General features: G+C 41.4%; 1 long non-coding RNA gene across 1 annotated transcript in view; it reads left to right on the forward strand.

Moving 5' to 3' along the window:
* The first annotated feature begins 3,087 nt into the window (after positions 1 to 3,087).
* LOC136010380 (uncharacterized) overlaps positions 3,088 to 17,287 on the forward strand; it is a 38,690-nt gene continuing 24,490 nt past the window's right edge. Inside the window, exon 1 of the long non-coding RNA XR_010610861.1 lies at positions 3,088 to 3,190. This is a non-coding gene — a long non-coding RNA (uncharacterized LOC136010380). The remainder of the gene's footprint in view (positions 3,191 to 17,287) is intronic.

Raw genomic sequence — 17,287 nt, forward strand, 5'->3', positions numbered from 1 at the left:
ATATTAAATTATATTAAATATATAAATCATAAATATATTATGTTATATTAAATACATAATATAAAAATTATATTAAATATAAAATATATTTAATAATCAAGTATTATTGTTTGCTTTAAAAATGCAAACTACTGCTATCTGACATTCAAATAATGATAAATAATCCTTTTGATATATACCATTGACCAGGTCTGAGACTAGGACTAGATCCAGCTGCAGGTAGGCTCCATCAGGAGTTTAGAAAGCAGGGAGGGTCCAGTCTGAACCTCATGACTCAATGGGTGAGTGTCCCTTATTCCTTTGTATTTTCAGTTTCCATACGCATTATTTCAGTCCAATTCTGTCTAAATCACTTTAACCAAATCCTCTATAAATCATTGCCAATTCTGACACAAATCTCTTGGTATGTAATGGAGTAGACCTTGCAATTGAATTCTGTTGAATCACACATTTATAAATTTATATTAAAATTAATTTTGCTGTATCTCTGATTCCCTTACCGACCCTAACCACTCAGTTTCATGACAATTGCTCAGAAATGAAACCTGGTGACAGCCTGCTCAGGAGGACACCTCCCTCCATATTCATTTGAACAAAGTGGGTCCACAAATTTTGTCATGAAGGCTGGGAGAAAGGTTTTGCACTATCAGCTTTCACCACTTGACTTGGGTGCCTGGATAAAGGAAGCCATAGCACCCAGTTAAGTTCTTCTTAACAGTTTCTGGAGGACACCATGTGTCTCCATGGATGTTGCTGTGTGTTTGTGATATTTGGTTTAAGTTATGGCTGAAACTGGGTGGTGGGGTTGTCCATTGAAGTCTCATCTTCGGGCACCTTTTGAAGGAATAGTGGCTCTTTGTATTTAAAGTAGGTTATTTATGATTGGGTTTCTGGTTTGTCAACAGAAAATTTATTTCACTTCTGTGTAGTTCAGATTATAATCAGAAAAGATGTTAATTGTTTGCATCCTGCTTTTTTTACTCTTCCCCCAGCTAACTGATGACTGCATGCAGTATTCCAGGATCGTTTGGGGACTGGATTAAGCCAGCTGCTGGTGTAAGGATGTCCTCAATCATGTGAAGTCATGACAGAGCAGCTGTTCTGCTTCATTGTGGTAGCCACTGTGTCCCAAAATAATGGGGGCGTTTTCTATCAACACCACTCATGTCATTCTTGGAGGATAATTGTCTAACTTTACCTTAAAGACTGTGATGGAGAGAAGGTACACCCACACATGTTGCTGCAGCAGCAAGAACAGGGCTGAGGTGTTTTATTCCTGTTTCTTGTGCTCCTGCTTGGAATGGAACTGAATCCCATCAAAAGAAATGGTCTTCAGCTGATCTGCCAAGCAAACCTGCCACCATTGTGTGTCTGCCACAATGGTGCCTAAGGCAAGGAAGCAACTTAGCTTCCACTTTATATTCAGCATGAATCACTTTTGACACCATGAGGAAAAAGTGGCAGCACACTCTTGACTCACTTTGAAACTCAGCTGGCTGGTGGCAAATGGCTTACAAGCAATCTGTGAGAAAAGAAGCATCCACCCTCCGATGTTATTTCTGAGGTAGCACCGTGCCCTTTGTGCAGCTCAGAAACCACAGAGAGCTGTTTGGCACAAGTGCCTAGAGCTGGATGTGATGTGCAGTGGCCCTGGCCAAGTGATGGTGACTCGCTATGTGGGGGGGGGGAGTGGACCACCATGATGATATGCATAGCTGAGTGTGTATGCACAGTTAAAAGGATCCTGCTGTTCTGTGTGAGTGATGCAATTTTGCACTCAGTTTTGGGTTGTCTTTATTTTGCACTTTTCAGTTCTCTGTTGAACAGTTGAATTTTCCATCTAATCGGGGTGATGTTTACAGTCACCTACTGGCCAGCTACACAAGCAAAGCAATTGAGAAAATGAGCCTTTTGATTCTTGGAGACTCCCACTGTAAAACAATAAACCAATTTTTCCTCTCTCCTGAACGTAGCCAAGTGGCATTAATCTGTCACCTTTCAGGCTCTCAACCTACAGGCGATGTCCCTCTTGGTCTCTCTCAGTGAAGAGGTCTTTAAAAATTATAGTTAAGTGGAAAGCCCCTGAGCCCAAGTGCTGCAAAAAGCAGGACCAGGAGCCTGAACTAAGAACCTGGGCCGAAGAGATGTACATGTTTGTCAGGGCCTGGTGGCTGTGGAGAAGAACTAATCTAACTGCCCAGGTCCACTGGACCCTGCAGGAGAGGAAGGGTCCATCAGCTGGATGGAAGGGACATCACAGGCCCTTCTAAACTTGCTTTTAAAATTAAATCCCCATAACATTAAGTACTGTGGAACTCAGGAAACCCTAAATCATCTGACTCCTACGAAAGTCCTGAACGGTTGTGACCAATCCTGGTTGAACGAATATGGAAGCATGTGTGGAGGTGATTTCAGGTAGAATAGGTAATAAATGTAAAATCCATACATTAAAAAAAAGGAATTAAATATTATGTAGCACCCACTGGAAGGGCAGTAAGTACTTAAGCATCCTGTGCATCACTCAGTTAATAATTGATCTAAATAGAGACATCTGCTGTGACAGTAAGTGCATTGTCTGTAGTGTCTGCTTAGGCCGTATTACTAAGTGTAAGAGAATTTTTAACTTGATTCTTTCTGTAGAAATTTATAACCCAAGGCAGGATAAGCCATTAGGTAAAAAATTAACAGGCCATCTTGGGAGTACAAGACACTAAACCCCATACTGGCAGAGCGCTGAATGCCCCAAGTCTCCAAGTCGTACTCTCAGGATCCTTTCTCAGCTCTTTTGCCTGTCACCCTCAGCAAGGTGCCAGGTGGGTTAAGGGCAAGGAAGCCTTTTATTATTAAGTGTTGGGGAAGAAAATGATGGCCTCTAATTATGAATGACAATTTTTTACCTACACATTTGACTTTTCTGCAAGGTCATGAAAAGAAGACATCCAGGGCTAGAAATCCCCTTTCTATCAAAGCTGGGAGAATATTCCTGAGCGATGCAAACAAGGCAGCAGGTCCTCCTGGGAGCTTTAAGTTCTCAGGTTGGTCCATGCTGAGGTCAGCCTTACTATCACAAAGACATGAAGCCCTCCATTGCACCTGGTCAAGCGACCTGGCTTTATAAATCCAGTCACTTCCCTTCCTGAGTGGCTGCAGGAGAGACAGTGCTGGGGTAGGAGGAGTGGACCCATCCCATGTAAGTGGCTGAAGAGGCTGAACTTGTGTGTTCTTAACCACTAGTGTGTACTGCATTTCTTGCTGGGCTTTATTATACTTCTTACAGACCTGTCCCAGGTCTCATAGTGTGAAAAATCCCTATTATTTTTCTCTTTCCCCAACTTTAACAGTATTTTCCCCACCTCTCTGTCTTTCTCCTTAATTTCATTGGGTGCTGACAGTGTCTGGTCCATGCCAAGGTTTTGTCATTATGGCAATGGATGTTACTTCCTTAGGGATGAAACTGATGGTATGGCTTTGTGATGAGAACTTCTAGTGATCCTGAGGGTCATTTTCTAATGAGTGATTCTTCAGCTGCTCTTTCTGCCTTGTTCTTTAAGGGTCTGTTTGACTTGAGGTTTTCCATACCTAGTCAGGTAAACGAGACAACTCCTGAGCAATTCAGAGCAAAATTCATCTTGCCTAAGTTTTCTAGGGGATAAAAATGGGCACACAAGCAAGTAGCTCTCAGACCCAAACCATAAAGCCAAAGTCTTAGGGTAGCCAACAGTACTGTCTGCTACTGTAAACCCTGCTGATTCGCCCCTGATGCGGTTCACCTGTGGGTGTTTAAACTGTTACAAGCCCAGTGCTGGTTGTGTAGTGCTTGGCATTGGTGGGAGTTGCAGTAGGATGCAATTAAACTAATTACAGGCTGGTGATGTTGCACTCAATGGGATAATTACTCTTTAAAACCGGTGTTATGGATGAAACTTGCTGTCAGCCTTAATATCAGGTTTTGCTGTCTTGCCAGAATGAATGATTGATGTCAACTTGTGATTGTGAAAAAGGCTATAAACTCATAGGCTCATAAAATAATTTAGGATGGAAGGAATCTTCAGAAGTCATCTGGCCCAGACCCTGCTGAAAGCAGGACCAGTCCAAAGTGGTCTTGGCGCTGTGCAGGGTCAACCAGGGGAAGCCCATGGCCAGTGCTACCAAAGAAATCTGACCAGAAATCATAATGCCCCATTCTTGCCTCAGATAATCTATGAATACGCTCCCTAAAACAAGCTTTTGTCTTTCCAGCATTGGGTGGGAGAAAAGTAAAACAACACAGGCATGCCAAGCCATAATTATCTTTCAGTTCATCCCTTAAGAATAACTATTTAAAAATTAAATTGGGATATATTTGTTAAATAGTTTTTCCCAGCAACTAGAAAGAATATAACTTGTGGGGATATGTTTGCCAGTTAACCTTATAACTTGTCACAATGGAGCTGAACACATATTAATTGCAACAAAAATCTAAAGTTTTACTTGGTAACAGCATTGCTTCACAGTGACAAGTGAGATTGGCACTGTGAGAGGTCTAGTGGTGTTTAAACTGGGACAAAACTGCAATGGATGAGCTACTCCATATTGTGGGGTTGCTCTCTTGCACTACATGTGCTGTGCTGCATGCAGTGTACTCCACCTTTTAAGCAGCTGAGGGTACCTGTCCTGTAAATGCATTAAATCTCCAAACTATGATCTTGTGCAATTGGCTGTGTGTGATGCAAACTCCCATCTCTGCTTGCTTGCTCTGATGTCCTGTATAATCTAGAGATGAGAAGGTGCATTAACTCAGCATTTTTTGGTATATGGTGAAAGAACAGTCATCATCTTTTCTGTGTTTTTTAATTTGAATGGTGAGGCTACAATCAGCAGAAATTTCTACCATGGAACCAAGATAAGTCTTACTAGCTGTGTTTGGCTTCTAAGCTATAAGCATGAGAAGCTTTACATAGAGTCTTCGTGTCCCTTTCCTTTGAAGGAAAGCGCGATCGTCTGTCTTTCTTTCGAAAGGATTTTTGAAAAGTCCTTTCTTTCAAAAATCTTTCTTTCAAAAAAATCCTTTTGGCAATTTCCTTTATCATAAGAGTTGTGGCCATGGGCTCCACGCTGAAGAGCCCCGTCCTAAGTGCAGCACCATCATGATGGACATGGAGCATACCCTAGGAAGGCCCCACCTTTGAAAAATCTCAAATGTGGAGAACGGCATAATCTGATGATATTAAATCTGTTACATGTTTTGTGGTTGGGTTTTTTCCCATTTCAAATCTTACCTGAAACATTTGCTGTAAGTAGTCCCTGCCAATATTACTTTAAAATTCCCTCAAACAGTCTACCTGCGTCTGATATGGCTTTTAAAAAAGAGAAGACTACTTTCTGTGCCACAGCAAGTATCTTACCCCTCCCCAACCCCCCCCCCCCCCCAGTAATCTATATTTAGGGTGAAAATACCACCTCAAAACTGTCATTCAACAAATGGTAAATTCATGTTTTGCTCAAAAATACTCCTGCTTCATTTACAAAAAGGATGTTCTGACAAACAAAAGCCTTAATTCATTCCCTTAATCCATTGTTCACCTCAGTACACAAAGGGCAGCAGAGCAGAGTAGAATACCAGTCGCCTAAGGTGCATTTTTGTTTAAGTTATTTAGCTTGTATGCTTTGTTCTCACTGTTTTGAGTATGCAAACCGTCTTCTAAAAAGGTACCTCACCTAGTGGGCTGGCCAAAGCACCTCCTGGAGTATTTGCAGTTGTGCATGCTGCAAGTCCTGTCCTAGGAAGGATGTGGTTTTGGACAGCATGGGTTTGGTGTCCCTTGTGCCTTCAGCTAAGAAAAAGTACAAAAAGTCGAAAGAGCATCACTCGTTTTGCTTCTGGAACTTTGGGCAAACTGGCTTGTCTAGCTGCTCTTGTTCCTTGGATCCCTGCATGCTCCTCATAGCTAAACAGCTTCTTAGTTGCTCTACTGACAGACTGTGGTGCCATCTCTGCTGGGTTTTTAAGAGCTGGGTTGGGGGGGGCTGGGAAATGCTTTTCCCCTCATTTAGTGAATGGAAACTAAATAAAAGAGGTTTAGACTTGGGCATTCACCACCATGTCATTTGGTGCCTGGATACTGTTGTGAATTTTGGAGAAATAACTTACTTGTAGGCTGACTGTGGAACAGTAAAGATTTGGTTCATAGTCCCTTGAGTCCTAGCAATGGGCCACTCTTCAGGGTAGGTCTGTCTACCAAGGTCAGCAATTCCATTACAATAGTTGCAAGTCTTGACTCCTGCTTTAAATACACAACAGAAATCACTAGCATAAGATACAGTTACTACAGCATGAGAGGACTTTTAAAACCCAGTCTTGGATCAAGTTTTTAAGTATTTCCCTTTGAGGAAGAATGAGACAAGTGTGCGGGTCTGCCCTTACATAACCCGAACTTTGCTGTAGCTGTGCCTGGTATTGGCAGGGACATCCACAAGACCCATGGAAGAAGGCATTATGCCGGGTCTATCTCAATGCCTCTTGGCTATGGTTGAGGCATCCTGGGGAACAGCTCATTTGAGATCTGTAGGGTTAAAAGAACTTGATTAGCGCTAGGTTTAAGCCCGCCTTTAACCTGTTTGTGACATATTTTATTTCTTTATATATTTTTAATGGAGCGCCTTTTAAGAGTGTTTGGTGTGTGTGTGATGTTTTCAAGGGTGGAGTGAACAGTGTGAGAGAGGCAGCCATGCATGTTGAAGAAATTACACTTTGCAATATTTGCAAGATTTGGATGGACTTTTGGGGAGTGAAGGTTCTTTTGTGTTATCTTTCTTCTCCACAGAAGCTTTCTGAAAAAGGAAATTCTGTAGTGTCAAAATACTTTGCTCTGGCAGAATCCTGCAATAATATCTGAACTAGTAAAGCACTGCATCTGTTATAGAACTGGTCAGCGAGTGCATCTCACCTCACAGAAAGACATATTCTTGCTTTACATACTTGATCAAGGACTCTTTGTTGGCATTGTGTAGCCCTTGGTAAGTAGTAATATGTGTCTTTTAAGGGCTGCCTAAGTGTTCTGATGTTCTTGAGCAGATATGACTAGTTCATGAGTTAATAAAATATTTTTCCCAAGTAACTGTCAGGTGTTACTGGATTGGTTTTGAGTAAAAGCTGTAAAATTGTGTGAGGTGTATGTCCTGCAGCTGGAAAACTTGGATGTTTCTCTCAGCTTCCTGGGGGGTCACTGGAATAACACTTTGAGATGCTACTGAAGAGAAACTCCTGCTGCAAGAAATAGTGGGTGAAATTATTCAGGAGTACTCATGCTCATAGCGATTCTGCCTTTAAATCTTCTGATCTCTGTGTTTGCTCCTTTTCCACCTAATTTGGCACAGCTCTGTTGCCAGTTGGTTGCTGATAATACAATGCAAGGGTTGATAAGCACTTGCCAGCATTCAGAAACTTTCCATTCCCACACTTTTACTAGCCCTGGCCATTTTTCAAGCCTGTCATTTGAAGCTGTTTGAATCATAGAAGAACAATGACAAGTGAGGGAAAAAGTGTTACTACTGATATTTATCTGAAAGCCTCCTTTGGCGCAATTATCAACTGGGGAGATAAAGTGTGGTGGAAAGAGAGTATATTTAGATGACGGAGGTTAGTGCCTTCTAAGAGAAGTCATGTAAGTGCCAGATCAGCAGAAAGTAGTTATAGTGTATTACACCATACCGACTGAGCCCTCCATGCTGGAGAATGGGGACGGGGCATCCTTGGGACAAAGGGCTGGGTGCATGACTGCAACAGTTCCCACTGTCACTGGAGATTTAGGGCTCAGATGTGGGACTCCCTGCGCTGTGTGGGCAGGAGCAATAATTCATCTTGCTGCATGGGTGAGGTAGGAGTCATGGGCAATTGGTGCACCTGCTGGTGATATTTCCAGCCTGTTCCTTCAAGCCAGTCTCCTTCAGAAACTCTGTGAGTTTTGCAATTAACTAGTAAGGGTAGCTTAAAAAAACCACAAGCTCATAGAGAAATAGAACAGAGGTCTATTGAGGGAATAGCCAGTAACTGGGATCCAGAGCTGCTTGTGGCTTCCTGCTGCAAATATGGTGCATCACACTGTGAGGAAGTGCAGTCCCAGCTCCTTACCTCTTGCACTTACTTTAAAAAGCAATGTGAGAAGCATTATTGCTTGCTATGAATTATTATTTAATTACCCTGAGGAGCTTTCCCTGTTTTCATGCTGCCACTAAGTACAGCTCCTTAAAAAAACAACAAATCCACACTTTTTCTTCCTTTTTCCCTTGAGAGAAAGCTGGAAAATAGTCGAAGCCCTCGGTGTGTCTCGACTTTGTGAGAGCCCTTGAAGCACCATGCTACGTAAAACTTTAGGATTGCTCAAACCAGGAAAAAACACACAAAAAGCTCTCATTTTTATCTGCAACAACAGACACTGTCATTGGTTTTTAAGAATATATTGTTTTTTGCAAAACAGCTTGATGTGGGTTTTTCTTTTAACCAAAATCAATGGGTTAAAGAATTCAAGATGTGTCATTGTTCATAGAGTGCATGGAAGTCTTAACGTCTTCTACCTGCAATGACACATAAATGACAGCACCACTATTTTTTTTTTTTTTTGCTTCTTGTGAGTGACTTCTTCCATAAGGTTTGAATCAAAGCTGCTTTTTCAGAATGAGTTATGACTGCATGAAGTTCTAGCAAGACAGCATGACCGCCAAGGAGACTCTGTGCATGTGCTGGTTTGATCACCACAGGTAGCCCTGCTGTGGCAAAACTACTTTCATATGGGATTTGGCAGCACACAAATACAAACTGGGAGATGTGGTGACTTGGCAAAAGTGGAAAAAAAAAGTGCGTACATCAAATCCTTGCACTGCAATGGTTGGTTTTTTGGATGTATTAGCTGGAAAAAAAAACCCAAACCCAGAGTGCCTGTCATCCTGCAAGGCAGCATGGGCTGTCATTTTTATTTAATCCTGATTTCTGCATTCCCACTTGCTGTCTGTTTTGTGCAGCAAAATGGGAAGCTACCAGCCTGCCGCTTCCTTTGGGAGAGGTGGCAGATGTGTGGGAAGATAGACTCCTTTCGTTGCTTTGAACCAGTATGGTGCAAGTTTTCCTTAGTGTACTAACTATTTCTGATGAATGAATGCTCACGGGCTTTTTTAATCCCAAATGCTGATTGTGGGGGCAGGAAGTTCATTCTCATAAATTCTAAACAGAATAAGGGCAGTGATAGCAAAGCTAGATTTTCAGAAGAAGAGAACTGCTAATCACACCAGATTTGGGGAATTGCCTTTCAGAGCTAAAAAATTTACCCTGATCTTTTTTTAATATGAGTATTGCTTGTTGAACATAGAGAATATTTTCCTGGAGGAGTAATGAATAAGAATTGATTAGGAACCAGTGCTTGCTTGAAAAGCGTGCTAAATCATCAAGCTTTCAGGTAAAAACAAACAAAAAAAAGAGCAGATTGAGTTATCGTATGCTGGCAAACTTAAAATCGAAAACGAGACCAGCCAATTCTGTAACTTGACTATGAAAGTGATGCAGGCACATGCTGCAATTTGGGATGTTCTTTACCTTCACATGTCTAAAGGTATTCATATATACTGTGACTATTGTTAGACCATGCATTTTAATTCACAGTAGGTCACCACTAGAATTCCACTCATCCCACTTTACCTAAAGCAACAGGATTCCCTGAAGGAATGGGAAGGTTTGTAGGTAGAGGGTAAGGTAGAAGTGCTCTGGACAAATTCTGCAGGTATAGTTAGAGACCACACCCTTTATTAAACTGGTTGTTATAGTTGGAAAAAGTAGGGTTTCAGACACAAAAGAAAACTTTCAAAAATACTATCTTCTCCTTACAGACATTGTTTAGCCTGTGCCTTTAGTCCATCACAACCACTGCTGTTTTTATCAAAACATTCATTCTTCTAGTTGTCTTCAAGAGTTACTCAAAACACTTCTTGTGTTTCCCTTAATTTGCAACTCAAAATACAAACAAAATCAACTTCGGCTTGTGTTCAGCAATAATCCTGATAAGACTTCTCAGGAACGTAAGCTGAACAAGTTAAAAGTCATTTCATTGACGCAGTTCAGTGGTATACGAAAATACATCAAGATGTCATTTATGACATTCTTGTTTTCTTACTTTGACTCATTCCAAAGACATAAATAATTGTAATGGATTATTCATAGTGTTTCAAGACAAAAATGTTCTAATCGTATGTTTTAGGTTTCTTTCAGCATTTGTGGTTTTTTGCTGCAAGGTCTGGAAATAATTAAACTTACTAGACTCCAAAAGAAATGCATATTGAAAGGGAAAATCTGGAGATAGAACTTCAAATATCTTATATAAAAGAGAGTGAAGAATGAATAAATAACATGTTGAGATGAACTAACCTAGGGAACATTGGCTAGGGGCCCTGTTTTTCTGTAGCTGATGACTATTTGCAAGTCTCTGATGAACACTGGGTAACTGTGGATATGGCTACTGATGTGAATAGTTTTTGGGAGTAGTATCTGTTTACAGAAACACCAAGTAAACCCTTCCTGACTTGTCAATGGGACTGTGTATTAGGCCATGTCCATTTGTTCCTCTTTCCAGGTCTCTGCCTTATCAATTGAGGAGAGTTTGGTTCCTTACAGCTGCAGGCATAGTTTTCACTGCATGGTATACATGCTTAACAGCATGTAAAAATTATACTCAGGCCTCAACAAAACTTGTAGGTGTAAAGAGCCCATACATGAAAGGCTGCTCAAACTTGAACACAGTTTCTGTAAGTTTTACTCATTAGAAAAGATAAACCCAAGGTCTATGTAGTGAATGACTCCAGAGCTGGGGCATTAGAAATCTAATTTGAAACCATCTCTAATGAAGATACTATGCATCTGAAGAGATGGCTTTAAAATATCTATATGGATAGTAATGGAGAAGCTAAGCATGATATTATGGTTGTCTTGAAATGCCATGAACTGTGAATGCAGTCAATGCCATTTGGGAATGTAATTGTACATGAGCTGATTTCCTGATGGTGGGGGAACAAAACCATGGTGTATACACACTATACAGCTTCTGAATGGCTTCCAAATAATATTAGAAGATTGTACAGCTGAGTCTTCTCTACCTGCTTGTCAAACCTCTCTATAACTATGTAGCCAAGACTACTACTTATTTACTTTTTCTTAAACCTGCTTTCTCCAGGGTTTTCCAGCACCTTCTGAGCTTAGATGAAAAACTCTACAGCATTGCTTCAAAAACTCTGTACTGGAAACATTTAGACATCTCCAAGGCCAAAATATAATTCCTGTAATAAAACAGGCTTTTAAGAAACCAGAGAGGTTTCTACTTGACATCTGAAGGCCTCTAAGAAAGCTCAAGAGAAGGTATTTTTCACTTGGTTTAATTTCTGGGCGTACACTTAGTGATATGCCTTTATGATTTGAGAGCTATTGAAATGGATTCTCAGAGTTGGGATGGTATTTGAGTGGTGGATGAAAAGATAATGTCATGAGAATGTTGGGGATTTTTTTCATAAATTATATAGTAAACAAGGCAGAGGCTTACATGCTCTGAGCAGTGACTTTTTTAGTAACTATCAGGCACTTTTAATATATTTTCCATACACAGATGCCTTCTGTTACGAGCCTTGACATGACAAAAACCTGGCATTAATATAAATTGATCTTTTTATTTCACAACATCAAGCTCTTGAAGAAGAGGACATAGTGGTGACATGCAGAATGTACCATTTCATCTTGGCAGGGGTGGGCATTTCACTTCCCAAAAATCCAATCCAGATTTATAACAAAACAAATATTTTATTGAAATGAATAGGAGGCAGGGGCTGGCCAAGATGAGTAATATGCTTGTAACAGCCCTCAAGCTTCTTCTCTGGCTGACTAGATCCATCCAGAGAAAGCTTCTTCAACTCCACCATCAACACACAAAAAAGCTTTTGTAACAGCAGAAATACCTCTCACGCCAAGTGTAAAAAGGCTAGTGGAAGAGGGTGTTGGCAAAAACAAGGCAACCTGGAATTTCGTCTGGTCTCAAATATTGGAGAAGCTGCCTTTTGTTGTTGTTGTTTGGTTTTGTGCATTTTTGTTGTTGTTGTATTTTTTTTCTTTTTCCACAAAAAAAAAAAAAAGGAAGATAACATGCTAATATGTTGTTTTAGTTCCTCTAATGGGGAATACTGGGGAAGACCCCGTTTCTTTCTTTAGACCCAAATTTCCTCCAGCAGAACTGGCTCCTTTCCTTTGTGCTACTGCAGTGAAAGCAGTGATAGCAAAGCTGAGCAGGAAGAAGACGTGGAGGCTGATGGTTGCTTTGGGACCTTGTTGCAGGATTTGGTTACTACATTTCTTCTTTCTTATTCATTGTTTTCTTTTTTATATCCCTCCCGAGCCTACGTCAAACTTTCTTAGACTGCAAATGCCAAAGGCTAGCTTGCTCTCGTTAAATTAAAACTCCTAAGCATTACTGCCTAGCAGCAATCCACTTCAAGAATGAATCTGAGCCTTGGCCTTGATATATCCTGGCCCTTTATGGAAAGGTTTTCTGAACCGCAGTGCTTAGGAGGCAGGAATTTGTATGCATGGACAATGGTGTGAGCAGGACTGGTGGCTCACACTGTGTGCAGGACAGTTCGATGGATGGGAGATGTGGGGAGGCTGCATGTGAGCCAGGGAGGAAGCTGCCTGGGATGAGCTGCGAGCAGGGAAGCCTCTGGGAGGGGAAAACACGGGATATTCCCTACAGCCAAATTGAAAAATACTTTATCTCACCTTGTGAGCCTGAGGGAGCTGCCTGGTGCTACTTACTGCTTTGGATGTAGCAGCACAGATTATTGCTAGTGTTATCAAGAACCATACAAGATGTTAGGACTGCTTGTGATCTTGGTTACATTGCTCTACCACAACCTCAATCTTTGCCGAAAAATAGAATTAAGCCATGCCTTTGTTTGTGATTACACTGGGCTGTAGTTTGTGCTCCTATACCTTTGATGACTGAATGCGGTATCTGTCAATCACTATATTTAAGTAAACCTGTGCTTTGACTTCTCACCTGAGTTCACGTCTGCACCTACTGTATGTGATGGAGCCTTCCCATTCTGCATCATCCTGTAGGGTATTTGTGGTCTGAGCTGCTTGAAAAGTAGCAGAGGTGCAAAAAACCAACCAACCCACTGCAGAGCAGTGGTGCAGTGCTGCCCTTGTCCACTTGCCTCTTTTGGGTGCTCAGCAGTTGCAGTATGGTTTCCACCAGTGAGGTCTTGCAGGACTGACTCTTTGTATCTGACTGTGCTCTGATGTCCTTGATGCTCATGTGGTTGTCTGGGGAGATGTCTGGGGAACAGCTCCTTGTGCTTCTGCAGAAATACTACATTTCTGAAATGAACTGTGTTCTTTGCATGTCAAATGGCATGGGACATTTTCACGGCTCTCCTGGCAGCCTGCAGGCTTGGCATATTGTGCACTGAAGAGCTGCCAAGGGCAAGCATTTAGGAAAAAAATCCCTCGTAGGCAACTGCCAAAGCCTGGTGCCAGATTAATCAGAACTCCCCATTGTCTCTCTGAGACAAATGTTCTGATTAAATCTATTGTTGTTGGGCTTGATGGGACAAAGTGTTACTGAGTTACATCATAGCTATAATGTGGAAACTGGAACACAGCACAATTTATGATGGAATGTTCCCTGGTATTGTTCAGAAATATCACCACAGAAGAAGTTTGTGGGAATTATTATCTGAAATCTGCTAGTCTAACAGTGGCTTGAGCCCAGCTCCAGGATGCCTAACTAGGCTCTGCTTTGTAGCTTAAATAAACTACTTAACCTCCCTGCCTCTGCTTCATCCTTTATTAGCAGTGGTGTTAAAGTTCTTGTCTGCCTTCCTACAAGCATTTACTTATGATTCCAGCTGGCTCTGGTTTATGCATCAGTGCTGGTATTGTAGACTTTTTGCCATGTGCATCAAACTGGCAGTTCTCTCTTTTTCTGTTGAAGCTGGTCATCATGTTCTCATCACTGCAGCAGCTCAGATGACTTGGAGTGATTCTGGGTGCTGCCTGCTCCCCTTGTGGAGCACATGGCTTCTTATGGCTGTTATGCTTCAGACCATCTGTTGCCTGCCAGGGCTTGGAGCCATGAGATGGGGTTGGGGGGGGATAGGGCTGCCTCCATATCCCTGGCCTTGCCACATTGTTGGGGCTAAAATGGAGGGCAGAGCCTGGCATCCACCACTTCCATACACTGCAGTTCAGAGTTATGTGAAGAGAACTGCTTAAGGACTGCCAGGTCCTACACATGGAAAAGAAGCAACTAAAAGCATGGATTGTGCAAGAGGTAACGGTGATGAAGCCTCAAAGAAGCTATTGCATGACACGAAAAAGGTGCGAATCAGACTGTCTTGTCTAGCAACCTTATGTGACTCTTAATCAAAGACATATATATCCATGAGAAACATGAACTGCGTAGGATTACATCCAGATTTCATGGCACCGGTCCATCTCCACACAGACTGAATCTTTCCTGGTTCCGGGGAGTCCTTAGCTAAAAGGGCTTACAGATGTGACAAAGCTCACCAGATAACTTGAGCAACCTTATGGTGATCAGTATCAAGCAGAATGCTGACCTTCTGAAGAGGTCAGCTGTCTCTTTCTTAGTTATGGGATCATGTAGCAAAACAACAAGGCTTGTATTGACTGCTTTCTGACATTTGTTAACTGTACACAAAGAAAATCTCTCATCTACTTCAGATGCAAGGGGGGAACTTCTGCTCATTCTTCATTTTATGGCAATTTGAATTTTAAATTCTTATTGTCATAAATAACTACTTACACATGAGGTTCCACAAAGCAAACTAAAAAATATGCTTGAGAGGCATTGACCTGTTGCTCCATGGGTTATACGTATAGCTGTTTCTGAAATCCAGTTCTGCAGTCTGAAAGCTCAACTTTCATGTCTGTAAAGTGCCCTTGTGTCAGGGGACAGGAGGCTTAGGAAAGCAATCAACAAAACTTATGCTGGTCTTATATGAAGTTTGGGTGGGATTTAGCTGGACAGGCTTATTGTGATAGTGAATCCCAATGTCTCATCTTACTTCTGTAATTGTTTCAGATTCTCTAGGTTCCCAAACTCAGACAAATTTTTACACTGTGCTAAAAATGCTCAGCCTTTGGAGGACCTCCCTGACCTGGATGAGTCACCTGCTCAGATGCCTTTCTCCCTCTTATTGTTTGGGGTGGAGTGAAAAGGCATGCATCTTAAAGGTGCACTGGCTGCTGTATATGCTCAAACTCTGTTTAATTCCTTTTAGCACTGAGTTTGATTATGAGCAGTCATGGTAGTGCTCAACTCTTCTGTATGGAGTTCTGTTTTGGGAAGCACACATGTGCACAGTACTTGGGTTTATTATAATTTGCTATCTTGAAGGCCTCTGAACAATTTCCTCATTTACAAGGTCTTATATCCATGAAGAGATTTATGATCAGGCATGACCTATTCTGGGATAGGGGCTCCAGTTCCAAGATGCACAAATTAATCACGCAAAAGTACACATTTTGTAGTTACGTGAAAGCCTTGATGTTCTTGGGGATAGACTTTTTGTTTGTTTGTTTGTTTTGTTGGGTTTGTTTTGTTTTGGGTTTTTGTTTGTTTTTTTAAAGGCTTTTCCACTATAAATGGCCAACATAAATTTACAGGACTCCAGAGCTTAGAAGAGGGTGGAGAAGGAAGTTTTCTTCATGATGCTGTGCCTTTTCTCATGTTGCGCTCTGTTGAAGTAAGATGAGGACAGGGAGCTGAGTGCACCCTGGGCTTTAGCAACATGTATGAGCAAGCCATCTTCACTATGGTTCTCAGTGACCATTCAGATGCTGGCTCATTGAGTCTGACTGGTGGAAAGGAGATCCTTGACCTCAGTTTTGTATTTCTAAACAAAAGAGAAGAATGGGCAGCACCGGTAGCTTTACTTGTGCTGGGTAGCAGTAGAACAATTTCCTTGCCTTTTTCTCTTCTCCTCTTGTCTTTGCCTTAATCTTTGTTTTTCCTGTTTTTTGTTTTGCCTGGGTTTGGGGTGTGCGTGTGTGAATCCTAAGCTTAAAGAAATTGCAACCTGTGGCGTCAGCAGGCAGCTCTCATGTTGTAATCTCCTGGATTGTGTTGTCATAACTTCACTGGTATTTTGGCCATAAACACACCACTCTCACTTTAAGACACAAAGACCGTGCTGCATGTTAATTTTGTCTGGCAGTATGTGCTTAGAAAACAAAACATTTTTCTTTGTCACATGTGTTTAAAGGAGAAGCTAATTAGAAAGGAATGTTAACATATGGCATTAGCCACCAGTTGCAACATAGCAGCAAAGCTAAATTTGGTAATAGCAAAAGAGCATAAGCCATGTATCTAGACCAGCAGAAAAAACACAAAGAAATAAAAAATCATTAGTGTTACCAAAAATTTTTATTTATCAATGGTACTGAAACAAGTGAGAACAGTTCAGCTGACAGCTTGAAGATTGACACCAGGACCAGAAGTGTGGACAGAAATTCAACAAAATAAAACAAAGTGATAGGACTACTTCAAAAAGAGAGATGACTGCATGGATTAGTTGAGTCATCAACTGATGAAGTTAGCGTGAATGCCAGCTGATGAAACTATACCACTGACTTCCATGAGCTATGACAACTTATGTCTTCTGACAGACAGATCCCTTTGGAGGGCTTAGAAAAGGTTTTTGCTCAGATCTGTTATGTCATCTGAGTGTCAAGCTGGTGCACCATGTACAGCAGAAGATGTAAACCTTCTGCCGCAGAATGTTAAATCTATTAGGGTAATAGGTTGTCTCAGTATATGCTAAGTAAAAGTTACCATGCCACTTCTGCGTTTGTAGGTCTACTGCAGGTACTGACAAACACAGGAAAATGCATAGTGGTGTAGGGTATATCCTTGGACAATGCAAATGAGCTACAAAGAAGGAAACCGCTGAAAAAGCATGTAATGCTGCGAAAACTGAATACAAGACAATGTGAGTTAGGAGTGTGTGTTCCCATCCCAGAAGGGGATGAATAAAATAGCCTAAAGGGGAAGAATAAAATAGCCTTAAACTGTTTTAGGAATAGCAGCTCAACATAGACACAAGGGCACCACAAAAAATTAGCAAAGTGTTAGCTGGAGGGGTTCCAGAGATGGAAATTATCATCAGCCCAGAAACCCTGCTTCTTCCAGAGAGCAGTGAAATTAAAGGAGGTTATAAAGGTATAAGGAATGGGGAAAGAAAAGTCTACTAGCAGTAA

Source organism: Lathamus discolor, chromosome 3, assembly GCF_037157495.1.
Source record: "Lathamus discolor isolate bLatDis1 chromosome 3, bLatDis1.hap1, whole genome shotgun sequence".
Classification (NCBI taxonomy): Eukaryota; Metazoa; Chordata; class Aves; order Psittaciformes; family Psittacidae; genus Lathamus; species Lathamus discolor.